The sequence below is a fragment of the Panthera uncia genome (genome assembly GCF_023721935.1).
Source record: "Panthera uncia isolate 11264 chromosome C1 unlocalized genomic scaffold, Puncia_PCG_1.0 HiC_scaffold_4, whole genome shotgun sequence".
In the NCBI taxonomy this organism is placed as follows: domain Eukaryota; kingdom Metazoa; phylum Chordata; class Mammalia; order Carnivora; family Felidae; genus Panthera; species Panthera uncia.
The window spans coordinates 84,700,635-84,713,578 of NW_026057585.1; the positions used below are offsets into that span (position 1 = coordinate 84,700,635).

At 44.5% G+C, this 12,944-nt stretch overlaps 1 protein-coding gene and 1 long non-coding RNA gene across 4 annotated transcripts in view; one reads left to right on the top strand and one right to left on the bottom strand.

Moving 5' to 3' along the window:
* Positions 1-7,663, bottom strand: part of WDTC1 (WD and tetratricopeptide repeats 1) — a 64,300-nt gene extending 56,637 nt beyond the window's left edge. Inside the window, exon 1 of one of the 3 annotated variants that reach the window (XM_049617684.1) lies at positions 7,455-7,661. The gene's annotated coding sequence lies outside the window, so the exon portion shown is untranslated. Of the gene's footprint in view, positions 1-7,454 lie in introns of all 3 variants that reach the window. The other 2 variants (XM_049617685.1, XM_049617687.1) reach the window with 2 other exon arrangements.
* A 193-nt stretch (positions 7,664-7,856) lies between these two features.
* Positions 7,857-11,519, top strand: LOC125912886 (uncharacterized). The gene is made up of 2 exons (XR_007454859.1): positions 7,857-8,417; positions 11,024-11,519. It is a non-coding gene; the product is annotated as an uncharacterized LOC125912886 (long non-coding RNA).
* The last annotated feature ends 1,425 nt before the right edge of the window (positions 11,520-12,944 follow it).

Below are 12,944 nucleotides of genomic sequence, written 5' to 3' on the forward strand. Positions count from 1 at the left end.
AACCAGCTTTGGACTGAAAGAAACCTGAGTCTAAATCTGGCTCTACTATATACTAGGTTGTGTGATCTTGGGTAAAATTATTTACCTTTAAGCTCCCGGGTTTTGTTGGTCTGTTTGTTTGTTTTTTACCTGCCATGTAGGTATATGAAGTAATATCTACATCATAGGGTCACTGGGAACATTAATAAGACAATGCATTGCAAAACACTTAGCACAATACCTGGCATATGGTAAGTGCTCAAGAAACACTGGCTACTTTTCATTTGTTACACAAAGATAATAATAGCACCCACCTCAGGGTTGTTGTGAGGATTATATGTGATAACTGGCACACTGGAAATACTTATTAACCGTGAGTGACAGTATTATTTGCAATAAGAAAAATTGTTTAAGAAAAGTCTCCTCTCGGGGCGCCTGGGTGGCTCGGTCGGTTGAGCGTCCGACTTCAGCTCAGGTCATGATCTCACAGACCGTGAGTTCGAGCCCTGCGTCAGGCTCTGGGCTGATGGCTCAGAGCCTGGAGCCTGCTTCCGATTCTGTGTCTCCCTCTCTGTCTGCCCCTCCCCCGTTCATGCTCTGTCTCTCTCTGTCTCAAAAATAAAAAATGTAAAAAAAAAAAAGAAAAGTCTCCTCTCAAAAAATTAAACATAGAGTTACCATATGACCTAGAAATTCCACTCCTAGGTATAACCCAAGAGAAATAAAAACAAATGTCTACACAAAAACTTGTACATGAATGTTCTCAGCCCCAAGGTAGAAACAACTCAAATGTCTATCAATGGATAAATGTCCATAAATGGACAAAATGTGATATATCCATATAATGGAGTATCAATCAGCCATAAAAAGGAATGAACCACTGATTCATGTGACAACATGGATGAAACTTGAAAACATAATGTTACTTGAAAGAAGTCAGTCACAAAAGGCCACATATTGTATGAATCCATTTACATGAAACATCAAGAACAGCAAAATCTACAGAGAAAGAAAGATTAGTGGTTTCTTGGAACTGAGGAAGATGGGAGTGACTGGGGTGGTGGTGACAGCTAAAGGGTATGGGTTTCTTTGGGGCATGATGAAAATGTTCTGGAGTTAGATAGTGGTGATGGGTGCACAACTTTGTGGATATATTAAAAAGTGCAGAATTAAAAGGGTAGACTTTATGATACAAGAATTATATCTCAACTATAAGAAGAAAAGTCCTCAAACCCTTTTCTTCTTTTCTCTGCCTCAAAATCAGAACTTACAAAAATTTAGCTCTCACCGTTTCCTTCGTCTGTCTCCTGCCTTGAACTATAATTATTTTGTGGCTTCTCTTCTTTAAAAGACTAAAAGCATCCTGAAGGCCAGCTCTTCATCTGATTCATCTACTGAACCTCCTAGGTCTCCAAGGAGTGATGTGGGCTTAGCAGGTGCCAATGAGTACTTGCTGAATGAATGACAGCGTGGACTGTCTTGCATATGTACAGCACTTTGTAACTATCAGAGTACTTTTGCTCATGCTTTTAACTTGAACTTCGTAACAATCCAGTGAGGAAGCTAGAAAGCTATTTTCACCCCCGTTTAACAAGGGAGAACTGAAGCACAATGCTACTGAGGAAGAAACACTGGACCGGAATCTAGGGTCTCGTGCTCCAGGCCAGGCTCTGCCTCTAAGTGTCTTAAACACCCTGAGTGAGGCGCTTCACTCTCTCAGCCTATTTCCCCATCTGCAAAGTGAGAGGCAGACTCTAAGATGAGCTACAAAATCCCTTCCACTATCCTGTGATCCTAAGGACACACTGCCAGGTAGCAGTAGAGTGGAGATGGAACCCAAGTCATCTGTATTCTTTTTCCTCTGGACAGTGCCTCCCACTGTAGAGAGATGTCCCCAGCTAGAGAGACCACTGGCCCCCGCCCCCTTCCAACATTATGAATTATGCAAAGGATGTATGCAAGTTTCCTTTCACTCTATTTGCAGTGGTTTACCTACTGGAGCAATCCTACAGAAGAGAAAAACATGCACTTTCAAAGCAAAAAGGTCACTGGAGGTGGCATAATAAAGTAAAGAGTTGGGTACTGGAGTCTGGCAGACCTAAAGTTCAAATCCCAGTTCTGCCAACTATCTTCTGTGTGACAACATTTCTAAATCTCAGCTTTCTAATCTGCAAAACAGGATGATAATGCCTATCTTCACAGAGTGAAGAGCCACGCACATAAAATGCCTGATATCAAGCCTGGTAAAAATTTAAAAAAAATTTTTTTTTAATGTTTATTCATTTTTGAGAGAGAGAGACAGACAAACAGAGCACGAGCAGGGGAGGGGCAGAGAGAGAGGGAGACACAGAATATGAAGCAGGCTTCAGGCTCTGAGCAGTCAGCACAGAGACTGACATGGGGCTTGAACCCATGAATCACAAGATCATGACCCGAGCTGAAGCTGGATACCCAACCGACTGAGTCACCCAGGTGCCCCACCTGGTAAAAAATATTTAGTGAACATTCAAATCATTTCATAAGTGTTATCCAACAGATTCCTCATAAACCTATGAAGGTAGGTACTATTATTATCCTCACTTTACAGATGAAGGATCTAAGGCACAGAGAAGTTAATTTCCCTAAAGTTAGTTATTAAATGGAGAGTCAAACTAAATAGTTCGACCCTAAGACCAGGTCACTGGCCACTGAAAAATAGTTATTGTCTTTAATTAGATCATGTGTAAGCAGTCTTACCTAAAAGACACCATCTCTTAGCATTTAGGGTTTAACTAAGGAAGCAAAATCACCTAGACTCTGACGGTCTCAGACACAAATTTCAAAAGTATATTTCAAGGTCATGGACTAAGTTGGCGCAAGGACAGCATCTGGGAAAGGTTTGGTTGGTGGAACAGGCCCATCAGCAAAATGTCTTTGGAAAAGTTCTTTGCCATCTTCGAGGATCCTGGCTCAAATGATTCTATACGGAGTTGACTAAAGCCTTCTCTGTGAAGTCCATCCTAAGAAATGCTTCACTTTGGGCGCCTAGGTGACTCAGTCGGTTAAGCGTCCGACTCTTGGTTTTGGTTCAGGTCATGATTTCATGGTTTGTGCGTTTGAGCCCCACATTGGGTTCTATGCGGACAGTACAGAGTCTGCTTGGGATTCTCTCTCTCTCCCTTTCTCTCTGCCCTTTCCCTGCTCTCCCTCTCTCTCTCTCAAAATAAATAAACTTAAAAAAAAATAAATGCTTCACTTTGTAGGAAACTCTGGATGAAAACTCACCTCAATGGCTTCTCTGCATGAATGGGCTCTGTACTGTCATTCAAGCTTTGTGAAAAATCTTTCTTGATGTTTTCAGAACTTTATTTTGCAGTGATTATAGCTAATTTATCTGCCTTCTCCTAGGGCCACCATTACCTTAAGATAGTGGAAGGGAACAGAAAGAGAAAAGAGAGCATATTTGGATAATGCTGTCTTCTCTCACTGTATTTATGAGCATCTGCAGTCTTGGATTTTGCCCTTAACTTGCATCTTTCCAAACTCTGCCTGATTCAAAGTATGCCTCATAGGGAAGCCTTTGAAGTTTTACCCTCTAACTTTCCTCCTAGCAGAAAGGTTAAGGAAAAGTAAGCCAATCAATGTGGAAATGCTTCCTTTCCAATTCAATTGCAGCTGTGTTACATCCAGATGTCTGACTCAAGAAGGAACCAGGTAAGCCACTGGCACCCAAACACTCAGGTCTCAACTGGTGAAGTTCCAAGACCAGAAAGGCCTGATTCCCATTCTGAGAAAGGCTCCCTAAAGGTTCATGGATAAGCACAGTTTAGAGCTTTCTGAAAATAGAATCTTGGGGTTACGAACAAGGATAAAATTTTGCCACCATCCTGATCCTAACACTGCCTCCGGAGAGCCCCTAGACAGCTACCTGGGTAAGGTCGGATCTGCTCTGCCCCACTCCCCAAGGAAATGGGGTTAATACCTCCCCAGATGGCTACAGGGAGGATTAAGGGTTATTATTCTTGGCATCCAGCTCTATCACAGCTCTAGCAATTGTGACCTTGTCCATTCTAAAATAAGACATTAAATGTAAAAATGCAAACAGTGATCTCTGAATCTGACCGTATAGTGGGGTAAGGACTTTTTTTCCCTACAAGGCCTTTGACACTTCCTCCTATACTCCAATGTGTTGGCTGAATCCTCCTCTCATTCAGGCCTCAAGTTTTTAAGGTATTAGTCACTAATGCCACAAAGCCCTTGAAGGGGTTAGCAGCTATTACAAATAGCACAAAGAATGAACCCCAAAATTCTCAGGCCTGAATTCACCCTAAAGAAATAAAGTGGTACCTTTTTATCCCAAACCCAAGCTCTCAAGGGCAGTCAGTGACATTTAGTGAAAAGTGTATGTTATATCATTTAGTACTCATAAACCCATCGTAAGGAAGGTACTGTCATCTCGTTTCACAGATGAGGAAACTATAGCTCAGAGAAGACACACAACTTACCCTATGTTACACAGCGAAGATGGTACAAAGGTTCAAATATCAGCCCTACTACTACTAACTGCGTAACCTCTAGCATGTTTTTTTTAACTTTCTGGAGCCTCCACTGCCTCATTTGTAAAGTGGGAATAATAATAATTCCCACTTCATAGGGGATTTGAGGATTAAATGAAGGATTGTAGGAAAAGTATCTAACAAGTGCCTGGCACACAGTATGTATGCAATATGTGTTAGTTTTTTTACAGATCACAAAAACAGGAGTTTGACTCCATTTCCATATAATAATAGGGTTTAAAATACTGAAAGACTACTCAGTCAAGTTACCTAAATAAGTATGAACTCCTCTAGTATATCCTGGATAAGAAGTGGCGAAGCCTCTGCTTGAATACCTACAATGATGGGTAACTCACTCCCCCACAAGGTGGCCCATTTTGTTTTTAGAAAACAAATTCTCTCCTATCCAGCCAATATGCACCCTCTTCGAATTTCCATCCCTTGATCCTAGTGCTACACCCTGGTTTGAATTCTGAACATTTCCTTTATTAGCTGTGTGACCTTAGACAAGTTATTTAATCTCTCTGAACTTGTATCTTCACATGTATAATAGGGAAAATGATTTCTGCCTACCAGAGCAGTGATGAGGGCTAAATTAGATAAAGTAAAAACACCACCTAGCACACAGTCCAACATACCAGGCCCTCAATAAATGTCAGTCACATTTTTGAATGTATTCTAATTGGCAAATACCTCTTAAAGTAAGTTATTCATAATTAAATGTACCACCAAGGGATTGGTTTCTGATGAAAACCATCAGGAGTTTTGAAACTTAGGAGTTATGGGAGTCCCTCTGCAATGGCGGCCCAAAGATGCAGTGGAATCCAGAAAGGTAAGGATGAAAGAAGAAAGGAGTCAGGATCACTCAGTGACCCAAAAGAAAGGTAAGTATCACCATATTACATGTTGTCTAGGATTCCCTCTCTGAGACCCAGGACTGCACACGTGGGCCACATTCCCTAACTTAAAAAGAAGAGAAGAAAATAATTAAAAAATAATTAAAAGTCACAGTTCGGGGTCTTCGTAGCAATTGGCCCCTCAAAATCCAAAGATGTTTAGCAGAGGGCTTTAAGATCTTCAGTCGTATACTTCCAGATCCTAAAGTCTACATGTGTGAAAAAAAACCCTAATATGATGTCCCATGAGTCACTACTGAGTTCCTTTAAGCTAGGAAATTTGTCAGCTGCATGACAACTCTAAAACCCAAAAGTGGCAAATTGCCAATGTTAATACCATCACCACAATCATTACACATATTCTCTTTCTTTCAGTAACTCCAAGGTAAAGAGTCTCGGGCAGACATATGAGTTGTTGTTCAATTATTCTTCAGAGGTGACCCAAAGCACTGCTTCTACAAATTGAGATGTGGCTTGAACATAAGTGCCCCCCAACAGGTCAAAAGAGGGAAGGATAACAGGACCCCAGTATTAAAGCAGCAGGATCACAGACTATGGCAGAAAAGGTTGTTTCCCATCTGCCAATGAAATCCAACAACCTGTAATGATGATTCACTGTTAGTCTCAGAGTTAGCCCAAATGAGCCTTACCAGTTACTCTTTGGTCTGTGATAAAGGATCAAATTATTATACTCAACAGCCAAGATTCAATTCAATCTCTTTAAAAATATAAGAATTACAAGGAAGAATAGGCCAAAACTCAAACCAGAAATAGCCTTAAGTAGTTCCTTCACTTAGCGAAGAGACTGGCCACTCCGGAGGGACTTTAAGGTATAGAAAAGCTTTGTTCAGACCACTGAGCATATCTGTGCCCTAGGTAGAGATTTCATAATGTTTTTGAGTCAGGAGGTGTCTTCCGAATAGTTTTCTTCTCAAAACTGTTCCAGGCTCTGTTAAAAGGGAACACTTAACTGCCACTTTACTCTGATCATCTACCCCATCCTTGCAAAGAATGGGGAAGTTACAGCCACCCGATCAGGCTTCTAAACTCACAAACCTAAGAGGAAAACTTTAAAGTTGCTCTACCACTACCTCAGGAAGTTAAGGGAAGTCACCGAAAAAAAGGACTTTGAGGAAAACAGTCAAATTAGGCAGTCAGACTTTAGTCATAAGTCCTGACACGTCTTTTCTAGAGACCCTGGTAGTATACCTGCAGAGGAGAGTCAGAGGTCACTAAGCAAATTCAACCTGGCTGGCAAGGGGGAAGGGGGGTACGACCCACTGCAGCTTTCAGTGACAAGAATCACTGAATCCTACAAGAATCACGGATCCTACTGGTTCAACCTCTCTTCTTTTCCACACTTCCTATTTCCCTTTGAGGTGGGTACTGAAGAGCCCGTTCCCAAGTAAAGGCCCTCTGTATGGGCGTTGCAGTCGCCTGGTGGAAACACCTTGGCAGACTTCAGCTTGGTGCCAGGATGGGCCACTGAAGGCATCTGCAGCTGCAAGAAGCCTGACCACGGACGGACACACGGGACGGACGGACGGACACACACACACACACACACACACACAGAAAGAGAGAGCTAGAAAGAGCGAGCGCGAGAGCGAGCGAGACAGAGCGAGAGCAGGAGAGCAGGAAACTAAGAGAGCAGGTCAGGTCAACGTAGCCCTCCCAGCACTTCCACCTGCCCCCTGCTTCCTGAGACCCGCGCCAGATCAGATGTCAAACAAAAAAGTCCGCAAAAAAGTCCCGTGATGGGACGACTTCCACCTCTCCCTTGGCAGAGCCTCCCTGAGCCTCCCGCACCACCCACGTCCCGGCCAGCCCTCCATCCCCACCCCGCCCCCGGCCCACTGTGCCCTTCGCCCCAGCGAGGCCTGCCCCCTCTCGGGACACCCCGGAGCCCCGAGGCAGGCGGGCTCAGGCCCCCGGGCCGGCAGGGCTGCGGCCGGCCCAGAGCGAGCGGCCCGTGTGCCGGGGCTGCGGGAGCCGGTTCTTGCTTCGGCGCCCGGCGAGGGCAGGGGGCGGTGGCTACCCGTACCTGTCAGGCCTCTTCCCAGGACCGGCGGCGGCGCAACTTCAGGAGCCCATGTCCGTCCGGGGGGCCCGGCCCCTCTCCCGGGAAGGGGGGGCGCGGATCCCGGGGAGGGGGCTGGGGGCCCGGGCAGATCTAGCCCCTTCCCATGCTCCCCGCCCGGCGCCTGGCCCGGGCCGGACAGCGCCTCCGCCCGCCCCTGCGCACCGCCTCACACCCGCGCTCACACACACTCACACTCCCTCGCGCGCTCTCACACACGCACTCCCCTCCCTCCTCCTCCTCTGTTTATCTCCTCCAGCTGTCTGGGGACCCGGGAGAAGCCCAGCACTGCGCCTGCGCCACGCAGTCTCCGCCCCCGCCCCGCGCCTCACAGCCGGCGGCTACGCTACGGAGAGAGCGTCCGGCGGTTTCCAGAATAGCTAGACGGGCCCCTCCCCCCTCGCGCGCCCGGTCAACGTCTGCTGCCGGCGGTGCCTACTAACCTGCTAGTGGGGGAGACCCGCACCGCCGCGACCAATCCGCTCTTGCGCTCTCCGGACCGGCAGCCAGTGGGCAGGCGGGAAAGCCGGGCTGAGCCCCGGCGCATCCTGGGAGTCGTAGTTTCTCTCCGTCGAAGAGCTCCTGCCGGGCGGGTTCACCCCGCCCAGTTGCCATTAGTTACCCTGACGCACCGCCCACCCCACATCCACGTAAAATGCTCCTTCGCGTTGCTTCTGGGGCACTTCTCACACTCACCCAAATGCTTCTCAGAGCCCGGCGCAGTCTCCTAAGAGCCTTACCGAGACTTCCTCAGATCCCCTGAATTGCGAGACTTTTCAGGCTGGGGCCCCAGTGCCCCCCCCCCCCCCGCCTCCGACTCCCACCCCCTAAAGCCGACCTTCATCTTAACTCCTCCCTGACCTGGGTGGCTACTGAAGAGGCGCATTCCTCACTCTTGTTCCTGGGCCTCAAGGAAGAGGAGAAAAGGTAATCAGTCAGTTCTACGCAGAGTGGCTTGGAGGGGAGCCAACCACACACAACTCTGGAAACCCTCAGGCTGACAGAGACAAGGTCCATCTGAGACTAACTGGTGGAGGCACTACTGTTCCCACCTCGAAGGAAGAGGAAGTTCCAGCCTAGTGGAGTGCCAAGTCTGACAGAGGAGACACCCTCCTCTCTAAGGAAGTTGCCAAGGTGACAAGGGAGGCATCGTGCCTAACTTATGAAGGCAGAGACCGGGCCCCACCCATGAAGCGCCTAAAGTCAGAAAAAGATATTGTCATCTCTTGAGAATGGAAACTTGTCACTCACCTGTAGGGTGCCATTTGTCAGATAAAAATAATTCACTTTTATTGAGCATTTACTATGTCACCACTGTATTGAGTATAATTTTTAGATACTCTTACTATCTGGGTTTTGCAGAAAAGAAAGCTGAGACACAAAGGTTAAAAGCTGCTTGCCCAGGGTCACATAGCTGACAAGGAACCAAATAGGGATTCAAACCTAGATCTGTATTACACCAGAGTCTGAGCTTTTGAACACTACCTGTCCCTCCAGTGAGAACCAGGCAGTACCCACTCTCAGAAAGGAATATACATATTTAGCATTTATAGTGTTTGTCCCATGTTTATCACTCCATGACTTGCTTGTTTTTTTCCTGCTTCTGCTCACATCAAGTGTATAAATTAGTCTGTGAGCTCCCAAAGGGTGATTTCTTCCCATTTGGAGGAGTTAGAACCTACTTGCAAATTCAGCTTTGTGAAATGCCTATAAATGTGGGTCATTCTTCCTCATTTCTCCCCCACAGATGTTCCACTGAATATAAAAAATCATAAACTTTAGGACTAAAAGAGAGCTTTAAGATTATCTATCCGTAGCTCTCCAGGCTCAGGCTGAAACCCTGGCTAAGGTCACTGGCTCAATTAAATTGAATAATAGCTAACATGTATTGAACATTTACCATGAGAGATAAGTTCTTATCAGCGAATTAAGCAATACTCCCACAAATCACATAGTTGATACAGTTGGGATTAAAACCCAGATTATTTGAATCCAGAACTTCCATTTTAAACCATTGCTCTATGCTGGCAATGTCACAGAGACTCTTAGAAATACTGACAGAGGGGCACGTGGGTGGCTCAGTCAGTTTAGGCATGGGACACTTAATTTCAGCTCAGGTCATGATCTCATGGTTCATGAGATTGAGACCTGAGTCAGGTTCTGCCCTTGAAGCCCAGAGCCTGCTTGGAATTCTCTCTCCCTCTCTCTCTGCCTCTTCCCTACTCATGCACATGTGTGCATACTCTCCCTCTCTCTCTCAAAAATAAACAAAACTTAAAAAAATAAATACAGAGAAGTGTGGGTGATGTTTCTGTGATTACTAGCACAGTCTTTGTTTGACACATAGTAGACACTCAGTAAATACTTGTTTAGCAGAATGAACTTTGTTGTTACGGAATGGATGATAGGATGAAAAATATTAATAATAGCTGCAGCTACAATTAATTGATTATTTTCTGCCAAGAGCTCGCTTGCCCTCTCATGCACTCTCTTTCTCTTTTCTACATATATGAATATATATGCATATATGAGTATATTGCATATCTATACATGTATATGCATATATGTATGTACAAGTGTATATATTTATCTATGTATACACACATACATTCACACACTATCTCATTTGATTCCCACAACCACCTTATGATTTAGGTATTATTCCTACTCCCATTTTTTAGAAAAAAATTTTTTAACATTTATTTATTTTTGAGACAGAGAGAGACAGAGCATGAATGGCGGAGGGTCAGAGAGAGGGAGACACAGAATCTGAAACAGGCTCCAGGCTCTGAGCTGTCAGCACAGAGCCTGACGCAGGACTTGAACTCATGGACCGTGAGATCATGACCTGAGCTGAAGTCGGCCACTTAACTGACTGAGCCACCCAGGTGCCCCTCTACTCCCATTTTTAAAAATATGTTTATTTTGAGAGAGTGCGAGCACGAACCGGGGAGGAGCAGAGCATGAACAGGGGAGGGGCAGAGAGACAGGGAGAGAGAGAATCCCAAACAGGTTCCAAGCTGTCAGCACAGAGCCCAATGCAGGACTTGATCTCACGAACCTGTGAGATCATGACCTGAGGCGAAATCAAGAGTTGGATACTTAACTGACTGAGCCACCCAGGTGCCCCCCCCACTCCCATTTTTACATAGAAAAAACAGATTCAAAAAAGATATTGTCATCTCTTAGAATGGAAACTTCTCATTCTCGCTTCCAGCCATAGATGTTTGAGAACTTTCTAATCAAGAGAGCTGGGCTACTTTGGGAGGTGGTAAGCTCTCTGTCTTTGATAGTATTCAAAGATAGGATAGTTCAGCATACTGCAGAAGCAATTATTCTATTGGGTAGATATTTAAGTGATACTTCCAATATTCTCTTGTTTGGCTTTTGGAAGCAGACAAGGATTATTCAAATAAGGCTTGTGACAATGAATGTAGCTCCTTTTTCTCTCCTAGGTGCACTAGATAATGCCCCAACTGAGCAGCTCTGCAGAGGCAGTCACTGATACAACCATTTTCATTTTTCTCTCCTAGGTGCACTAGATAATGCCCCAACTGAGCAGCTCTGCAGAGGCAGTCACTGATACAACCATTTTCATTTCCTGATTGGACTCCTGGGAAAAAGTGGGTATATTCAACCTAAAACTGAAGATTCTCTTATTCTACAACCCAGAAATTTTACTTCTAAGAGTTTAGAGGAAACATTACATGTGTGCACAAGAAAACACGGCAAGGAACACTACTTCTGGCCCGTTATGATAGCAAAAAAAGTCAAAAAAACCTAACCTATAGGGGAATGGATGGATGAATCATGGTTTATTCATACAGTGAAGCACTACACAACCATATTTTTCTACGAAAAACACACGTCAACTATCAACACGTAAGATGTTTATCAACACGTAAGATGTTTATCCATGCGTCAACTAAAATCGCTGAGTACCCCTGCTCTTCCTGTACTGCCTCCCACTTCCTTCACTGATACTTTGTGTCTTCATCTGTAACTAGGGCTAATAAATCCCTCACAGGATTGTGGTTTAAAACAGATGAGGAAGGGGCGCCTGGGTAGCTCAGACGGTTGAGCATCTGACTCTTGACTTCAGCGCAGGTCATATCACAGTTCATGAGATCTGACTCTGCGCTGACAGTTTGGAGCCTGCTTGGAATTCTCTCTCCCCTTCTCTCTCTGCCCCTCCTCTGCTTGTGCTCTCTCTCCGCAAATAAATAAACTTAAAAAAAAAAAACCAAAAACACGAGGGGCACCTGATTGGCTCAGTCTGTTAAGCGTCTGACTTGGGCCCAGGTCATGATCTTGCGGTTTGTGAGTTCAAGCCCCATGTTAGGCTCTGGACTGACGGCTCAGAGCCTGGAGCCTATTTTGGATTGTGTGTGTGTGTGTGTGTGTGTGTGTGTGTGTGTGTCTGCCCCTCCCCCACACTCTCTCTCTCTCTCTCTCTCTCTCTCAAAAATAAATAAACATTTTTAAAAAACATTAAAATTTTTTATAAAAAATCAGGGAGATAACTTCTGATACTTAAACTCAGAAAAAAAAAAAACAGATCAAATAGAATTCCAGTGTTTTAATGTACATGAGGAATAGTTAACCTTGCAGGCAATAGATCAAGTTTCCTTCCCCAGGGACTGGGTTAGTGCATCAAGGCACTAAAAAGCCAAGACTCTGTTACCTGTTGGAAGAACAGGTTATTTAGCCTCTTTATGCCTCTGTAAATAGAGTATACCATATGCCGCTATCTACTTGACAAGAGTTATAAATAGAAATTAGCAGTATGTATGTGGGACACACTGAAATTATGAAATTCAAATTTTAAAACACCAGTGAATTGGAGGACTGACACTACACAACGTCAAGACTTATTATAAAGCTATAATAATCAAGTCAGTGCAGTATTGGCAAAAGCACAGACAAGTACGTTAATGGAACAGAATAGAGAACCCCAAAGGAGACCCACGCAAATATAATGAACTGATTATTGACAACGAAGCAAAGACTATTCAATGGAGAAAAGGTAGTCTTCTCAGTAAATGGTGCTGGAATAACTGGACATCCACATAACAAAAAAAAAAAATCTAGATACTGCCCTTACTTACATCTTTCACAAAAATTAACTCATATGGATAATATACCTAAATGTAAAGCACACAACTATAAAACTTCTTGAAGATAACTCAGGGGAAAATTTAGGTAACCATGAGTGGGGTGATGAGTTTTTAGATCCGTGAAAGAAAAACATGGAAACCTGGATTTTATTAAAATTAAAAACTTCTGTTCTGCAAAAGACACTGTTAAGGGGATAAAAAGACAACCTACAGAGTGTGTGGGGGAGTGTGGATTTGCAAAACACATATCAGCTAATGGACTTGTATTCAAAATATATAAAGACCTCTTAAAACTCAACAACAACAGGGGCGCCTGGGTGGCTCAGTCGGTTGAGCG